This window comes from Talpa occidentalis, unplaced genomic scaffold (genome assembly GCF_014898055.3).
Source record: "Talpa occidentalis isolate TD23 unplaced genomic scaffold, MPIMG_talOcc4v2.1 talOcc4.7, whole genome shotgun sequence".
NCBI lineage: Eukaryota > Metazoa > Chordata > Mammalia > Eulipotyphla > Talpidae > Talpa > Talpa occidentalis.
This window is the reverse complement of record NW_023605083.1, coordinates 31,324,887-31,338,485: the sequence shown is the minus strand read 5'-3', so window position 1 is coordinate 31,338,485 and position 13,599 is coordinate 31,324,887.

Below are 13,599 nucleotides of genomic sequence, written 5' to 3'. Positions count from 1 at the left end.
ATTGTGGAATATGGTTATGGGTTAAGGTAAAATCAGGGGAATTAAGAATTGGAAATGATGTTTTTTCTTGCTTATTCCACTCCAAATCTCCTTTTATGTAAGGATATATGCGCTAGAACTCAAAAGAAGTATGTCTGGGCAGGAGATTCACAGTGATAATTCCAATTCATATTTTGTTTATTTTTAAAGATGTATTTTACTTATACAAGAGCTGGGGTACAGGCCAGATGCGCGGGAGGGTGAGAGGATCCACCAGTGACAGAGCAGGGAACAGAACAGACAGACTGATGAAATACACTGCTGAGGGGAGCAACAAGCGAGATAGAAGAGGTCTGCTCGCCATGTGGGTTGTTTCGAGGCTGGCAGGGATCTAACCGGCACTGTAGAGGCTGCAGACAGCTTCACAGTGCTGTGCTCAACTTCCTGCGCCACCAGGGAGGCCCCCCCCATTCATATTTTCAATGGTTCTTCACAATTATAAATACATATTATAACTATTTTAACAAAAATTTCTTTGTAAAAATCTTCTGGTGAGAAAATATCAGGTCATATAGTTCTAAATCTAATTTTAAGCAAAATATGGAAATATCTTTTCTTCACACTAGTGTTATCTATGTATTTTTCAATGCCAAGATTGAAAGTGGAACTGAATGACTCATCACCAAAGTGGGCCAGTTGTCTGCAAACTGATGGGAAAATATCAGTACAGTTATTCACGCAGGGACAGTTGGCTTCAAAAATAGTTTTAACTGTGTAAGTCTTATATCATTTTCATAAAAGCCAAAAGACATGTCTTCTGACGTGTATTTTAAGATAGGATAATTCCTGTGGTTGCTAGAACTAAATTATTTACCATAATATTAATGCCCTCCCCAGATAATTTTCTTCAGCAATCAAAGCTATCCTTACCAATACTAAGGACAGATTGTCACCTCACCAATGGAATTTCAGGAAATTAAAAAGTTTCCCTGTCATTTTACTTCTATTTCAAATTATCTCCCCCTCTTTCCTCATTTACCAATGAATATTTAGAAGGAAGTTTGTTACTTACTGGATTTACATTCTCATTCTTGTGTATTAGGCTTCTAAATAGATTTTACCAAACCCAAATGCTGCATGAGTATTGCAAAGATAAGATGGATAGATGAATAGATAGACAGACTGAGAGAAAGGTCAAGGAAAGTTACACTGACAGCATAATCACCTGCCACATTTCAAATCTTGGTAAAAGGAATAATTTAATTAACTTCTTCTACATCAAGTATCAATGTTTGCTTACCATAGCTAATTAACAGACTCAATCCACACCCCTGGTACTAACTGTTCAGAGATACCTATTTTCCGTAAGTACTATGGAAAAATTCATTATTCAAAAAAAAACACTTTTAAAATCCCCCTAAGCCAATTCAAGCTGCTACAACAAAGTACCATGGACTTATAAATAGCATACCATAGACCTATAAATAACAGAAATTTATCTCTCTGGAGGCCTGGAAGTTCCAGATCAGGATGCCAGATGGTTAGGTTCTGGTGGGTGACCTCTCCTGTTTTATAAAGGGCCATCTTAATCCTGTGTCCTAACATGGTAAGAAAAGTGAGCTAGTTTTAGGGTCTTCTTCCATCAGGGCACTAATCCCATTTGTGAGTGCACACTCTAACATAATTACCTCCAAAGGCCCCACCTCCAAAAACTGTCACATTACAGACTGGGTTTCAATATATGCGTGGGAATTAGGGCACACATGAACTTTTGGTCCATAATATGCCATGCACATATTGTAGTGCACTTCTGGGTTAGCAGATATGCATTACACATGACATGGGTCTCCACCCACTCCAGAGCAGACATCACTAATCAATTACTGTTCTCCTTCCCTCAGATAATGGTTATAGTCTACAAATTCTAAGCACAATACTGACTCCATACGGAATGTGTGATGCAACTCACTTGCTATCCTGGAAATGTGGAAAAGCACTGAAGGTGTTTGTTCTAAATTACATACAGCCACTTAACAGCAGGGTATTTTTTGACAAGTTACATAATGTTTCTGAGCACATAGGTCCTTCCTGCCTTACAAGGTTGTTGTAAAAAACAAATTAAATAATGTTTGTGAAAATGTTTTGAAACACTTATTTATTATTTCTTGTTATCACTTTTATTTAGATGTGCCAAAAAGTGGGAATATAATGAAGTCAAATTTAAGTAATTCTAGATAAACTCATGCAATTTGCAGCAACATGGATGGAGCTGGAAGGGATTATGTTCAGTGAAATAAGCCAGAAAGAAAAAGAAAAATACCGGATGGTCACACTCATAGCAGGAATCTAGAAAACCTAAATAAGTGACCAGGAAAAAGAGTAACTATAATAAAGAAAGAATCAAAATCAACAAACAACTGTAAACCAGAGACACACTATGGGGGGGGAGTGGGCAGAGGAGGGACTGGGGTCAAAATAAGGGGGGTGCAATTGTATGGGGATATAAAAAAAATAAATCTTAAAAAACAGAAAAAAAAAACAAATTTAAGCAATTCTAACAATACTTCATTCAGTGTTCCCGGGATACAATTGTTTTACTTGAAAGTTCATATTCTGAAATTCAGTTCCACCTGAGATGACAGAGGTTCTGAGAGCCATCTGGGGCTTGATGTGATATGAACATTCCTTTCATACTGTTCCTTTTTCCTATTTGCATTTATGTGATTGACCATGTGTGCACTAAGTAAACAAATCTTTCTGCAAGTGTGTTCCTTGATTAGTGTGTGCATGCACAAAAGGAAATGGTACTGAGTAAATAGGCATCTTAGCTTCTGCAATGAAGATACAGGAAGGAATCAAGGAGAAAAATCTCTGCTTTGAAGAGATAAAGAAAGCCTATAATCAGAGTTATCCAGGCAAAGGCATTACCTGTGGGAGGCTGCTCTACTTTATACTCACGTAGCACCTTTCATCCAGAAAGCTTGAATCACATACTATTTATTAAGCCCCTTCATGTACATGGAACCCATTGATCCTCTCAGTGGGGTTATAAAAGCACATTATGGACCCCACTATGTGAATATGAAAACTAAGGTACTGGGAAATGAAGTGCCTCATCAAAAGCACAAAAGTAAACAAATGGAAAAAATTAGGAATATAAAGATAATTAAGGGTGTGAGTCACTTCCTCTAGTGTAAGTCCTGATTTTTAGCTTTTTATTTCCATTAAAACGCCAATACTTCCAGGAACAGCCATGCACATAACAGAGTCTCTCTATGGGCACCTAAAACACCTCTATCCATCCCTTTCCTCTAAGTGAGAAACACGTAACATGCCTAAGACTTTTAATTGGTGGGAAAAGTCTAGGCAATCCTTCAAAAAAATCCAAAAATTAGATTTATTAATTTATATTAAGGTGGAGGTAAATCAAGGACAAATGTCCACAAAACACACTCTAGCCAGCTTTGCAAATAACAACTTGCTCTTCTAGCATAATATGCTTAAGAACCCAGTGGGTGTATTAAATCAAAACAAAAACAAAGCAGGCTGTGTTGTTGCTATATGTCAAACCTTTCCCACCTCAGAACTCTGCTTCTGCTGTTTCCCAAAACATTTCTGACAACTTCAATCAAATTGATATAGTTATTCTTCTTTTGCAGCAAACAAGATCTATAAAGCTATGCCCGCCTTTTTCTTAAGCAAGAAAAGAGACAAAAACATGTCTTCCTTCCTCATAGAAACTGATAAAAGAGGATAAGTATAGTCTCCTTCAGTAATTCTTCTCTCTCTCGGTCAAAGGCTAAAGGTATCAATGCTGTGAGCTGAGTGATAATACACTTTTGAGAAGGAAAGGGAATTCAAAATTAGAGTTATTTCAACTCTACACTGACTGTTGACTTGAGGAGAAATACACGTTTTTCCTCCATTTAGACTCCCATGGTGATCAATAACCTGAATGACAAATCCCTAAGCTAATTGTCTGTTCCTTGCACTTTGAAAACAGGGCGTACTGGCGTTTCTCATAAACATTTAATAAATCATTCTTTTTTCTTCTTTCTACATACATGATTTATAAAGTAAACAACAAAAGGCACATTTATAAAACAGGCCACAAAGCCTGTTGATCCACACCAGGCAATTATTCCTGTGATACCATTTCCAATTCCACTGAAATGTGTTGTGGCAGGATTTATATAAAATTTTCATATATAATATAAATGCAAAATAAAATTAAACACCAAAACAAATCATTTGAGGTGCTATTACCACTAATTTCATAGGTGGTAGTTATAAGTCTGCTTTTCATATACACATAGCACAAAAACATACACAGTGGCATACAAAGAGCAGTTCACATCCCAGAGAACAGCCTCTACCAAATCAAAAATAACATTACAATTGCTAATCATACATACACACACCTCTGGAAAAAAAAAAAAGGTTTAAAAAAAAATCGACGAATACATCATTGAAACCAAATCTACTTATGGAAAGTACTTTTCAAATTAAGCTAATGTCTTCTATAATAAGAGGGCATGCGTGGCTGTAAGAATGAGGCTGCTAGAAGTTAATAAAAGCCAGAAAGTTTATTTTGGATTAGAAGATTCACCTGAATGAGCAAAACTTACAATAAAACTGTAGCAAACAGCTCTTCATGCTCAAATTTCAAATCTTAATCTTATAGACAAAGCTGAAAGGGAGACAGAAGTGAAAAGGAGAAAAAAAAAAATAGAATCTCCCTACTCTATTTCTGGAAATTCCTGTGGGTGGCTTGATTTCTCCACCTAGATTTATCCACTCTTACTTGTTTCTACCTGGTTATGACTCAGCACCCTATTCTCCCCACACCTTAGCACCGTGGAAGTTAAAGTTTTAGTGTTTTAAAATGACAAAAATTAGAATTATGTTCTTCAACATGAGAACTTTATCATACACAGGCATGGTCTTTTGTCAGGGAAAAAGGTACATGGGTCAAGGTTGGAGATCAATAAAAAAATAGGTTATTATCCATCTGGAAGTAGTAGGTTACTTAGAAATGTTGAGTATACACAAGGTAAAACCACCCATGGGCAAATGAAAGCCATGTGATGGATAAACCCGCATCTCAGTAACCCCCTAGGATTATAAGAGAAATGCTTGCACATAGATTAATGTTAAAACATTTCTCACTTTAGAAAAAAATGGAAGTATAAGGCAAAATGCTCAAGCTTCTTTCAAAAAATAAAAAGTTGTCAAGTCCCATAGTCCAGTTTCAGATTACTAAATCAATCTCTTTCTGAAAAGAAAGTATTCAGGAGAGAGTGATCACTTTGTGGATTATTTGACATCCTTGATTTGTTTTTTACCATCTCCATTAACCTTTTCAAAACACTCTACACAAAGGATGAAGTCTAATTTTCTCAGTTGCTATATGATTTTGATTTTAAAATGTTCGGCTAATGAGGAATTTAGCATGAATATTAAAAAAAGAGGCTTTAGAATTGTATAATAATTTATTTTACTTGATGCACTGTTTGCTGCTACAGTTTTTACTTTAAAATTGTTTACTGTTCAGGGCCTCCCCAGTGGCGCAACGGTTGAGCGCTGGGTTGCGAAGCTGCCCGCAGCCTCTGCGACGCCGGTTCGATCCCCGGCTGCTCCCCGGCCACCGGAGGAGGGTCCCACATGGCGCGCAGACCTCTCCTGCCGCCCGCTGCTCCCCTCAGCAGTGTACTTCGGTCCTTCTGCCTGCTCTGCTCCCTGCTCTGGCTCTGGTGAATTCTCTCACCCTCCCGCGCTTCTGACTGTACCCAGTGCTTGTATAAATAAATAAAATAAAAATAAATCTTTAAAAAAAAAAAAATTGTTTACTGTTCAAATGTATACCTATACTCCTATTATCAAATTTTCAACAATGGCATCTCCTTCTCACATTCAGTTATGGAACTTTCTATTTTGTTGAAAGAATGTAGGCAATTAAAAGAACTTCCCAAGTGCAGACAATCACCCCAACAAACATATACATACCCGCACCTGCGCTTGTGTTTCCTTACTTCTTGTTTTTATGTGAATGATCTATATATAACCTCTTTGTCTGAGAATCAGACATCACATCTTCTCAGTTCATCATGAATACTGCACCAGTAATTGTCATTTTCCAGAATCACCAACTTTCCCTCTTTACCAGAGCTTCCAAGTTGTGTGTGTGTGTGTGTGTGTGTGTGTGTGTGTTTCTCCTTCAGCCCCCTTACTGTGCTTAATCTCCAGAGAAATTATTACCATGCAATATATCTACCTTCTTTACCACCCACACTAGCATTTACCACATATGATAAATACTTGATATTTCAATGAATAAATATTGAAAACACACATAGGCCCTCATAAATATATTAAAGTACATAGTTACTTTAAAGCACACAGTAGGTGCTCTGTTTCAAATTAATGTGAATGAAAATAAAAGTCCTTGAACAAACATTCATTCATTGCTTATTTTCTTTCCAAAAATAAGTCAAAAAAGATATTAAAAATAAGTCAATTAAATCAGTGTTGCTACAGGTTCAAAAATAAGTATCAGACCTCCCTAAAAGTGCCTGGAGCAGGCAGATCTTTGAAACAATTCCAAGGTACCCAAAAATTCCAGGGATCATTAGGATTCATAGAAAGAAGCAAATTTTTGCCTCTCCAAAACTGAGGCATAGGAGAAAACATACTGCAGTTAAGACACAAACCTGTGGGGGAATCCTAGCTTTGTCATGTCCATGAAGCTATGGGGCTTCAACAAATTGATTTAATCTTCCTAAGCATTGTTCTTTTCTTTTATATGGGGGTATTAATATCTCAACAAGTATTAGTACCCATTCCCCAACTCTCTAAAAATTTTCTTTTTACACTTTCCCCTCTTCCTTCATTTTTTCAACAATCTGTCCCCCCAATGACTCCACTTCAAACATCACAGAAAAAAAGCAAACCGAGGAAGTACCTTACCCCCCCACCACCTCATCACACCACGCAGAGGCACTCACCCACCTGTTTTCTATTTTGCAGCTTCATTTTTAGCTGTGTGACCCACATCTTAAACTTAGCATGACCCAAGTAAAACCATCAGCCCTATCCAAGTTTTCATCCTCAGAGAAAATGATACCACCACATAGCAATTTGCCTAAAACAAAAACCCATCACCCTGGATTCGTTTGGGTACTTTCTTTCCCACACAAACTGGTAAGTTCTGTCTCAAAAAGTTACCACAGATCTGGTTCATTACTCCCTACTCCACCCCAGTAAGCAACCTGAGTAAGCAATCCCTACTCCTCACCTGGATCATCAGCACTGAGACTCAACTCTGGTCCCTAACTCCATTCTTGACCCGACTGTGTGTTCCTTCCTTGCAGAACTAAGAATTGTATTCCCAATTCATTAGGAATACAATCACTATGCCTGCTTGCTCAGAATCATTCTGTGTCTCCCCATAGCTAACACAAAATTCAAATTCCTTCCTGCAGAGTAACAAGACTTGGCAGTTGTGGACCCAGCTTACTTCAAGCTCCTCTTCCTGAACCCATACTCAGTAACTATGCTACAGCCATATATGCCTTCTTTCTGGGTCTCAAACTGAGAAATTCATTTTTACCGCAGAGCATTTGTATCTTTGGTTTGGAATGACTCAACCCCGTATTTTTGCCTGCCTGCCTCCTTCTTATTATTCAAATCCTATCTCTAAAGGGCACCTCCATCAGAGATCGTCTTCTTGACTACACTAATTAAAACTGCCCCACCTCAAACTGAATATCATTTTATTTTCTTAATTATACTCATCAGTATTTAAAATTTCCACATATCTGCTTCTACCCTATGTCTTTGCCCTACTGAAAGAAAGCCCTCTGAGGACAACAGTATCATTTTTATATTGCCTAGAACAGTTTCTGACACATCACATACAAATGGTTTCCAAGCCTAATCATTGACTAATAGCTAGTTATTACTTTAAGGCCTGTCTATGGAGCCTTTCATTCCAAAGTGTTACAGGGCATGTTATAGAGCAACCCCGATATTAAACGGGTTCCTGGCTGTGGGTCCTCACCCGCGCGCTTTAAAGGGACTTATGAATACTCTACTACAGACACACGCAAAAAGGGTTAATAAAAGGTTTATTTACAAGAGAAAAAGAAATAAGGAAAATGTACAACTCAGGGAGAAAATAGGGAAATAAAGTCTTTAATGCGTCCTACCCGATCCGACGACCTGGAAACCCAAAGTCACTCTCAGAGCTGGCCGGACGCTGCGAGCTGGCCGAGAGGCCAAAAATGGAGAGCCCCCCAAAGCTCACGTGTCTGCCTTTTGTATCCACCTGGCTGCTTAACCCCACCCTCAGGTCCCAGGCACCTTCCCTTTGGTGGTGATGGGATTTGGAGTTCCCAGTGTCTTTGGCTTTGACCTGGGGTGGGGGTGGAGTCCACAAAGCCTGTATGGAATTTGCTTTGGGACATCCTTTTCCCCCTAACAGGCAGAGTGAGGGGCACCTGGGGACCCCCAAACCTGCCTGCTCTAAATAGGCTCTGCCATCCACCACATAAAGACAAATATACTCTATTGCATAAGACCATCAATGGAAAGAAACTTTAATACAATTAGTATGTGATAAAGAAAAGAGAAAGAATATAGTTAAAATAGTTTCCAATTAAACAGTTAAGCATCCCCTCATGGGTAAATGCCCAGCCAAACAGGATTGGCCCAAAGCAGGCCCACTTCAGCCCCAAAGCTTGCAGAAATCTAAGGCACCTACTGCTGGGAACCTTAGGAAAGGAACGGAAGAGCCAGGCAAGTCTGGAGGAAAAGAATAAAATCAAAATCAAGATAAAGGCTGTGGCCGCCAGTCTCCCCACAGGCCTCTCACCCACATCTCTGTCTCTTTCAAGTGTCTTTCAAGTGTCTTCTTCCATGTCTCCCAAGTCCCTGGTACAAGTGCAAGGCCGAGAAGCAAAAGCAGTTTCTTCATATGCCTCTGCTCCATGCCCCTCGGCCAGGCCAGTCTTCTTTCAACACAGCTCATCTCTTCTCCTCAGCCAGGTTTTCTCTCTCTCTCCCCCAGTCCTTCTCTCACCTTTTTCTAGTTTTCCCTCCCAGTTCAGCTCTACCTTCCTTAGGGTGGGGCAGGGAACCTTGCCCTAGGGATTACCCTAGTACAAAAGAAGATAAGTGATTTCTGTTTTACAGAAAACTAAACCTAGATACACAGCTAACAAGTGGCAAAAGTGGAATTCAAATTATCTGTTTCCCACTTTATCCTCTATAGCTAGTGATTTGCTGGATGTGAAATATTTGTTTAAAGGAGAGATGTATGAAAACATCAAAGAGAAAGATCCAAAGGACTACAAAGTAAAAAAAAAAAAAAAAAAAAAATGTCATTTCCAGTGTCTCCCAGCCCATCAAATGAACTTTAGAAGGTCAGAATTGGGTTTCAGAATTCACACCCCAAGGGGATCTATAGTTGTTGTTGTTACTTCCTCCAAAGTGTCTCAGGACACAATGGTTGTGAAAAATGCTATAAAAATGTAAAATTGTTCTTCACACCTTTGCTTAGCACTATTGTCTCTCTTTGTCAAGTTGCAGCCTACACAGGACCACAGCTTTACATAATTTGCCTTTAGAAAAGCATAAATCTGATTTGTCAGAGAAAAATAATGGTGACTTTCAGAAAGAAAACCAAAATTCAGAATGCCATCTGTTTTTTTCCCTGTGCATTCATGTGCAAGAAAACCATATAATATCTGTCCCCTATGGCAGTGGGTGACTTATCTTTATCCAGAACCTGCTCCCACCAGGATCCGGTAAGAGCAGCTAGGAAGTGAGGTCTGGGAAAGAGAGGGCCCCAAAGAACACACAAAGGGCACAGCTCCCCTGGAGGAGAGAGGTATGGTCAGCTTGTAAGCTGCTCTTTGTTTCTATAATTAAAAAATGTTATAAAAATGTTAAATGTTTTACAAATTATAACACATGAAATTGTGGAACCAAACTTAGCCGAGGTTTCGCCATTTTGTATATCCACCACCTTGATATGTTCGTCCTTGTCCAGCCTCATTCCGGAGATAGTTTCAGCAGTCACAACCCTCACTCCACGTGGTGACGAAAAAGCAGACCACCCCAGCTGCCAATGAGGTCAGTCCTATCCATAAATGGGACAGCATCACTAACCGTCCAATCAGTTTGAAACTATAACTGTGCACGCCAAAATGCCTTTGTAGTAGCCAATGAGTAATTGCCAGCTTCTTTCAAAATCCGCGCCACTAGTGACCCTATAAGATACCCCTGCTTCCTCTGTTTGGGGCTCTCGGCCTCTGCCATTGCATCAGTGCGTGTCGAGGGCCCAGACTCGAGCCCGTAATAAACTCCTTTGTGCCCTTGCATCAGTTGTCTGTGTCCTTGGGGGCTGCACTGGTCGATGTTGGGCACAACAGAAATCACCTTCCTAAACCTCTAGTGTGGGGTTCTAAGCTAGCAGGCTACTAAACCTTCCAGGAAAAGAAAGTGGATCTATTCATTTTCTTAGGTATGTGATTGGTTCCCAAGCTGCAGGGTATATCAGCCCTTAGGTCTGTGGCTGCTGAGCAGCACAGGAATAATCTGAGGCAGAAGAGTGCTAAGGGAAAGAAGAAATAAAATGGGGTAGTGAGAGAAGCACACAGGTGTTGGCCTAGAGGAATCACCATGGTTTCACTTATAGCAGGAATATAGGGGACCAAATAAGACATCAGTGTATAAAAATAACAGTACAAAACACAACAAAACAAAAACAGACAATTATAAATCAGAGACATCCTGCAGGGGAGGAGGAGGGAGAGGGATCAGAGGGAGGGAGGGAGGAGCAAAGGGGACTGAGGTGAGGTGCACAGGTGCATTGGTGAAGGAAATTCTATGGGGACTACACCTGAGGCGGGGGAAGCAAATATTGTTTAAAAATGAACAGTGATGTAAAAAAATTTAAATAATTAAAAATAAAACAAATTCAGTTGTTCTCAAGAACATCAAGGCTCTACTCAGAACCCCACAAATCCTCTGCTGCCTGTGCACTAGTCCCCAGTTTTGTTATTGGTTTTGTCTCCAACTTGACCACACAGGTGACTCTTCTTCAGGTTGTCCTCAGAATGCTAGAGCTCCTTGTCCTCAAGCACAGAGCTTCATTAGTGTCTGAGAGTTGAACTTCCCCCTTGCTGAAACCCTAGCACAGCCCTTACCAAGAGTACAGAATGGGTGCCTGGGGGCGGGGGAGGGAGGAGAGGAGAAACCAGCTTTCAAGCTCAGGCTGGGATAAACCTGTAGGGGTTAGGAATGGGCACAGTGCAGGTTTTCTGATCCCATGCAGACCGGGTAAAGGAGCAATCGGAGTCCTCAGTGGCTTTTTGCAGGCTTTTATTGGGATTTACCCGGTACACAGCAGGCAAGGGTGCTGGGGGACCGGGAGGCTGGCAGGCCTCCCAGCCCCCAGCAAGTCCTCACTCTATCTGGGCTCTCCGGTGATCTCTGCTTCTGCTTCTTTGCTATTCTCTTGGCTTCTCTTTCGGCTTCTGCTGGCGTCCCCGTGATGCTGCCCTTAAAAGCCCAGTCTCAGCCCAGGTGAATCCCATCTACCTATGCCCACACCCTATTCCAGGTGCCCGCCATCAGGCATGCATTCAGGACCACAAGGATCCATCATCTATCCTGATGGCAGGAGGGCAGAAAAGCCTGACATTTTTCCTTACCCTACAAACCCTTAGGCAAACTTGACACTCCAGAGGTCCTTGTGAGATCAAGCTGAAGTCACCCTCTGTGTCCTTGTCCAAATTCACACTCTTGTGTTGCTTAGTCCCCTACCCTGTCCAAGCACTGGTTGGTTTCTCCTAGGAGTGCCATCTTAATACATCATTTTGCATTTGAATCCTTACAATAGGGTCTGCTCTGACACCCTGCAGTTCAGTCAAATTGACACATAAAATTAACTATCAAGCCCAATCATGCAAACCTAGAGCACAATCTCTGTGATCCAAATGATACTGAAATTGACGTTTTTCAGGCCTAGTCTCCCAGCCAGGAATGGATCCCAGCCTGCAGGGGCAGCACTGAGTCCCCGCCACTAGACCGCCATGGGTTGGTGTCTCACAAAGCCACAGCAAGAACTTCGCAGATGCTCAGGCAAGCAAGAGAAAAGAGGCAGATTTGTTTAGAGAAAGAAAAAGTTTGTTGAGGAGAAGAGGAACAGAAATAAAGTGGGACTCCCAGGCCAGTGGAATAGACTAGGGAGGGGCAATGAAGCGAAGTGGAGTGATGCCTCAGGGAATATGCACCTTCTTGCCCTATTACTCTAAAGCTCCACCAGTCTCTTTGTGGTTGGTTAGGACTCAGTGATCTCACTCACTGCCTAAATGTCTCTGTGCCCAGAATTAAAGCTTATCTTTAAAAGTTGTTTTCAGGATTGAGATTATAAATAATTATAGATTTATAGTTTCCTGTTTTATCCAGTGACCTATAATTTGTTTCTCTCATTATTCACTTTGATGTTCAAATTGTTCCATATTTTCTATTTCTATTTGAAAGTGTTTTCTTAACATCTTTGTAATAATACCATTTTATGATTTTAAAATGTTTAAATTGTATCAGTACATCACAACAAAGAAAAGTATACTTTGGGTAAAGGCATTTTCAGACATCACGGGGTAGACCTCCAGACAGTGGTTTGCAGTAACATAAAACTATTATAAAATCCCAGAAGAACCACCTTGTTACAAAGGATGCAGCACCTGTAAAAGGTGTCTGTGATAACAAGCACTGGAGCAATAACCTAAAGTGTTGTTTGCTCTATTCATAGGTGGTTGGCAGGGGTAACCCTCGGAATTTTTTTTAAAAAAAAAATAAGTTTCTAGTTTAAAAAACATATTCTTACAGAGAAAGAAGAGCATAGTGAGGAAAATAAAATTCTAATGTTCTTGTTCAGATTCTCAAGAAACAGAAGAGATAAAATTAACTGAACATAGGTGAATTATAATTCGCTACACTTTCATACCTCTAGGCAAAATCAGGAATAGGTTTTACTGAACACAAAATATTATTTCTTAGTTTAAAGACCTGTAGAGATAGGAGATCCCATAAGCTCCTTAACAACCCATTTCAACATCTACTGACTTACTGCCTGAAATTCTGTGTCTCTAAACATAAACCAAACACTGCTTTAAAGTGAAACCCTCAATATTCTTGTTTAGTATTCAAAGAAAATAAAAAATTTAGGCCATCATTTTCTTCAAAAGTATCTGTAAAAGTGTATAGTTTCAAATTTATGTACAGTTCCATGTTCATTCTCCTCTTGCATGAGGAAGCTCTCAAATTTCTCCTTTCTGCAGAGAGGAAACTTTAATAGCATTTATTGAGTATTTACTATATGACAACAGCTATTATAGGCATTTTATATGTTTCACCTTTTTCAATTTCCAGAACTATGCTCTGTTTTTAGTTTCTAAGTAAGTGAGTCCTAAACTATCTGAGAGTTTGTTGATCGGTTGTTCATACACCAAATACTTTAAAACAAGAACATCTTCATGCACAATCACAAAGCAACTATCAACACCACTGCCTCCATTAGGCAAATGGAAACAAGTAACTGTAAATAATATA